This window comes from Pteropus vampyrus, unplaced genomic scaffold (genome assembly GCF_000151845.1).
Source record: "Pteropus vampyrus isolate Shadow unplaced genomic scaffold, Pvam_2.0 Scaffold2, whole genome shotgun sequence".
Classification (NCBI taxonomy): domain Eukaryota; kingdom Metazoa; phylum Chordata; class Mammalia; order Chiroptera; family Pteropodidae; genus Pteropus; species Pteropus vampyrus.
In genome coordinates, this window is record NW_011888783.1 from 6,299,698 (window position 1) to 6,305,991 (window position 6,294).

Genomic DNA, 6,294 nt, shown 5'->3' on the forward strand with positions numbered 1-6,294 from the left:
AGCAGAGACCGAGCAATGTTCAGAAGCCACTAACACAGATGTTAAACCTAGAAAGGGAACAAATCAGGAATATAATTAGCATCAATCTTCCTCTGGTCTAGTTTTCGAATTTACAAATTTCTACATTTTTAAATCATCTTTACTTCCAGAACTACAAAAATTAACCTTTTAGTAACCATAGAACTGCAAAACTCCATTGTCATATCGCTTTCCCTACTCTCAGCCCTCCCCACCTTCCCTTCGCCCCACCCAGGAAATTTTCACTACTCAATTGGATAAAAATTTCCCCTACAAGAATAAGACATAGAAGTGTGAAAGTAGTGATGGTGGAACTAGTTAAAAGACTCAGGCAAAATAAATAGGAGAAAAATCTCTAGGTGCAATCAGTTAAGGCAACCCACTATTTACATAGGAAGAATTTAAGGGAAATTCAGGTGATTTGATTAAACTGAACTCTAAATCTCTTGGAAATTGCATTAATTTTTTTTTTTGTCACAAAAAAAAGGTGTTAAAAAAATCAGAGATAAAAAAAAATATTCACAAAAAAATATAAAAAAATAGAAAGCAAATAGATTGAGAAAATTTTCTTCAGAAATAGGGATAGAATCAATGACATACCTCAATTGTTATTGCTCATTATTTGCAAGAGAAAGACAGGCTTCTCTTGCCTATACCAACTGTTTGGCTTCCTCCGAATCTACCTTTTGAATAAAGGATGCGCCAAGAAAAGAGTAGAATTATTTGAGGTGAAATAATTTGGTCTATGTAGCATTATGTACATAGGTGTACATAGGTGTAGATGCAGCATCAAAATTTGCTACAAAGAAGGAGATACAACTGACAATTCCTACCTGAACAAGTTATAAAAGTTTAGATCTACATACAACCTGTCTGTGGGAAAAGGGGGAGAAGAAGACCCTAGATTGGCCCACTCCAAATCTGAGATGACACTGTAGTCATTCTTATGAATTTTTTTTCCATTAGTTCACCATTGCACCTTTTCCTTGTGAGGTATCTGGCATCTGGGATGAGTTTCAGCCTTGCATTGCTGAGGAGAAGTTTGTTTGCAGGATATGTGACTTCATACTTCCTACTGTTTAGTTTATCACACCCTTCTTCAAAGTACCTGCCAAGTATTTGAGCCTTCCCTGCAGATCCTTGAGGACAGAAACAACAGCTATCTTGTTCAGGGCTACTGTAACTATGATTTACTAATATTTGTAGAAAAATTTACATTTCAAAATATGTACAGATACATGACAGCAAAAATATGATGGATGCAGGGAAGAGATTTGTACCCCTACCTGACTAAGGAACAGACTGAGAAAGACTTTAATGTGTCCAGGGGGAATGATGGCTAACATGGAGAGGAACCAGAACCAGAACCAGAACACAGACAGCCCCCTTCTGATTCAGTGCTTTACCTCTCCTGAGGCTAATCATAAATGCCCATACTAAGACATAGAAATAGATACTGCTTATTTTAATATAATGCCACAAAAAATCTAAAGGAAATCGATTGTTAGGAAAATCAATGATGTTTCTTTGACCTTTTTTCTGAATGAATTCTGGAATTAAATTACTCACCTAGGTAGACTGATTTAAAACTTGCACAGTGTTGCCCAACACTGAGTAATCCTATACAAAACGGGGGCCCATAGAGTGCTTTAGCTCATGCTGTTTTCCCAGTTTTCTCACCCCTACTTCTGGAGCAGACAGAACAACTTATGTCAAGAAATGAAAAAAATGCTTTTGAAATTTTACAAAATATTCTAAATCACCCCACTCCAAACTAGCTGCCTCCAAGTGTAAACACCACAGTTATCTTAAGGATCCAGAATATATGAAGAATATTAAAGGTCTGCTCAGCATTTCTCCCACTGTAGGAAACTGTAAAATTCCACAGACACACCATACAATGTAGCTTTTATTTAGAAAAGGAAGAGAAACTGAAGACACAAGACAATATATTATTTGTTTTTAGTGTTTCTTACACTCATATTATTTGACTTCGGGCTGCAAGAAGCAAAGAGAGATAACCCCATATGAAGCTCCTCCTAAACTTCAAAACTCTGTTAAGGGCTTGAAGACAGATGTAGGATGTCTGCTGGCTTTGATAAGAAACTGTAAAAGAAAGGACAGAGCCTTAGGAAGTGGAAAGAAACATAAAAGTGTATTCATTACCCAACTTAGTAAAATTATCATAAAGAACAGTTGCACTGTTTGTGTGAGAAGAAAGTTTGCTAAAATTCTTAAAGAGAGAGCATAAATCTTTGTTATAACAGCAATCTCAATAATAGGACGAGAAGATATGCTTCTTTATAAAGATTTCTATCAAATTTGAAAAGTCATAAACCTTACTGCTATTGATATTACTGCTTAATCATGGAAGAATAAATCATTTGTGGGACAAACTATAAAAAATTTCATTTGAGTCTTTCTTTTACTAAAAAGACACATTTAAAAAATAAATAAATAAACTCACCAGGGATTATGCCATGTATGTACTTCAAAGCCTGTTTCTCTTTGATGGTAGCTAGAAGAAACTCATAACCTAATTGTCGAGGGTTCTTGAAAATCATTCCCAACCCATTTATCAATCCACTAGAAATACGTATTGAACAACTACTATAATCCCCAGTGATTGTTTTATAAAGACTGAAAAATGTGTTCTCATAGTTCTAATCTCTAAAGCTTTCTCTACATTTGCTATAGCTCTAAATTCTTGTTATACTTCACTCTTAATTGATAAGCAAGTAAGGAAGAAAGCAGCAGGACATATTTATCCGGAGAGCCTGTGTAAATTACTGAAAGTTACGGCAGTTTTCTATCATATTTATAACTTATTAAAGGCAATAGCTTAAATTAGGTCAAGGTTTTGCCTTTCCTTCTATGTTTGATCTGTAGGGATAGCAAATAATTCACACTTATAAAATCAAGCTGTATAACCTTGGGAATTTTCTACTCGATTGTCCTAAAAGAATTGTTCATGATTTTTTTTATTATACAGTAATTTGCTTGCATTGCTTTGTATTTTTATTACTTATTTGAACTTTATGAATATCAAAATTTTTATGAATGTGAGACTTATGTACTCTTACTGCCTAAATGAGCAAAAGGAATGCTAAATATGTCATTAAGTATTGATAGGTCTAAATTTTTACTTTAAATTATAATTTTTTTAATTTACAAACTTTATGACTTTAAATTTATAACTTTAGTGGACAATTTTAAAATATAATTTAAAGTATAACTTTTAAGAAAAAGTTATGTGCATAGCTTAAGCTACTTGACTTTTCAGAATTTGAACTGATTTCTTGGTTTAACTTAAATATTAAATGTTTCTCTAACTAAAATTGGTATAAAATTACATTCCAACTTAAAAATCTTAAAACATTGACCTAGCAATCAGGTTATTACTATTAACATAAAAATACATTTTAATATTAACTATTCTAATCATATGTGTTTAGTTTAAAAGTTTTAAGTTAAACAATAGAATCACAAAAAAATTAGATTTGAGTACTACAACTTATTTTTACTTGTTTTTTGAAAAGTACATAATAGAAATACAGTCACGTTTCTGAGAAATGCATCATTAGGTAATTTCATCATTGTGCAACTATTATAAAGAGCACTTACACAAACGAAATGGTACAGCCTACTACATGCCTAGGCTACATGGTATAGCTTATTGCTCTTAGGCTACCAACTCATACAGCATGTAACTGTACTGAATACTGCAAACAAATGTAACACAATTGTGAGTATTTGTGTATCTAAAAATATCTAAACATAGAAAAAGTACTGTAAAAATATGATATACAAGACTTTTATATGAATGGCAGCATAATAGATTTGTTTACCCCAGCATCATCACAAACATATGAGTAATGTGTCACAATGTTACAACACCATTAGGTGATAGGAATTTTTCAATTCCATTGTAATCTTATGGGATCCCTGTCATATATTTGGTCATCACTGACTGTAACATCATTATGTGATGCATGACTATATAAAAATAATAGACTTTTAAAAGAGAAAGACAGTTTTGGACTAGTGAGACCAGTAAATGTTTAAGTTTCACCATTTTTACTCACATTTTCCCAATGGGTTCATTTTTTTTAAACTATCAGAAGATAAGTATTATATATTTGGTTTAGAATAGCAAAGAGATGAGTCCTAGATTCATCAGTACATGACACTGGAAGGGATACCAAAACGTGGCCATAAATGTGGAGTCTTAAGATGACAAGAAAGACTTTTGTCATGAAGGCTTGTGTTTAAGAACTCTTGGAGTTCAATTACTTGAGAGAGAAACTCCATAGATTGAGCCCACTTTTTTTAGGAAAATGAAATATGCTCACTCAGACTTGTGCCAAAATAAGACCCTTGGTTTCTGGTCCTGTCTTGAGGCAGTTATGGTTCTCCTAAAGAATTTAGATTTCTCACTTATTCTCACACAGTGAGGATGCTTCAGTTGTGGTCTGAATCAGGGATGTGTCTACAATCTTTTATTTCCCTTGCTTGGAAAAAGAATCGGTTCCTAAAGAGATTGTCTAAAATTAAAAAATAAAATTATTTATGTATACTTGATCTTCTTTGATATGCAGTTGCCCCTTCTTCTGCTTCTGACCCACCTAAGATGGGGACAGAAGCCTAGCGTGAAAGGGACCTAACATATAAAAATTAGCCCGATTGTCTGACAAGCCTATCAGTTGTCATGAACTTCAGCTCTCAGAGTTGTGCGGCTGATGGAATTAGTGAACATTTGAATTCACTTCAGTAGAAAACATTGAGAGGCTCTGCCCATATGCTCCATGTATGCACCTTCAGAGAGAAGATAGTTTGGAAAAATGAAGGAATAGGGAATAGAATGATCACCTTTTTGTGTTAGTTTTGTGGCAAAAGCTCCAACCTCTAATACCATCCTCCACATGAAGCCGAGATATATAAAGGAGGCACTTATCAATAAGCACAGTATTTTGCACAAAATTTTGTTAATGTGTTTTGTTATTCAAGTTATCAAAGCTAAAAGTTTCTCTCTGAGGCATCTCCGTGTTAATCCCTAGATAAAAACATGTTTGTCTGTCTGTCTGTCTGTCTCCAGATAGATAATATAATGCAAAAAGAAAGGAAACTAATGATGAAATCATGCTAAATCAAAATACAAGAACTGAGTATTTTAAAACTATAGCAAGAATATGTTCCCAACTTGCAAAACTTTGAAAGCATTGTGACAATCAGTGATAGCAAAAGGTAAATTATTTTCAGATTGATACATCACAGGTGTATTTATGTTCCATCAGATCAATATAAAATGTCCAATCTAAATAATCCTAAAGACAATTGTCAATGGCATCCTAGATAGTCTTTGAATACCTCGTCTCAATAAGGATCTTTTTTTAATATAAACTCAAAATTTGCTCTAATATTAAATTAGGTATTGAAAATCAGTTGAGAATTCTTTCAAAGAATGAATACCTAAAGGCACTCTAATCCAATCAGGTAAATTTACATGTTTCAGAAGTTTAAACATAACCTAAACATTGAAATTTTCTTGTGCACAAGAACTATAAAGTATTTTGTTATATAGAGAAAAATTAAACATCTGCTTTAAAAAAATAGTTCTAAAACAGAAATCTATAAATAACATTTTTTAAAGAAATGTATAGATGAATAACTATATTTATAAATAGCAATTTAAATAAATGTTATTTTACATACAAAGTAATTGAAAGCATATCATTATGAAATGATTCTTTTATGCAATTTTGTATTTAGTTAGATAACTAATTAGTTATTTTTTTCCAAAAAAAAGTATATATATAACGTGTAAGTTCCTAAGGATGTCAAACTATTCTCAATTTATGGAACCAGACAGGCAAGTGTTTGAAAGTTTATTATTTTATATGCAATCTTAAGAAAATTACTTAGGTTCTTTTAAAATGTTTCCTCAATTGTTAAATAAAAATAATATCTACCTCACAGGGTGGATTAAATAAGATAACATATTAAGCACTTAGCCCAATATCTAGCCTATGGTACACTAAATATTCATTAATATTAATAATTACAGTTGTTAATCATGATATGCTAACTACTAATTAGGCGGGCAGAATGGAAAACTTCCTGGAGGAGGTAGGAATTGAGCTGGACCTTTTAGGACAGCAATACTATAAAAGCTGCCAAAGTTTGTGCATATAGAATGTGCTAAATCGAAATTTTTAGATGGCTGGGTTAACCTATTGCTTTGTGGAGTAATCAAAACTCTTCACTAAAAGAAGCATG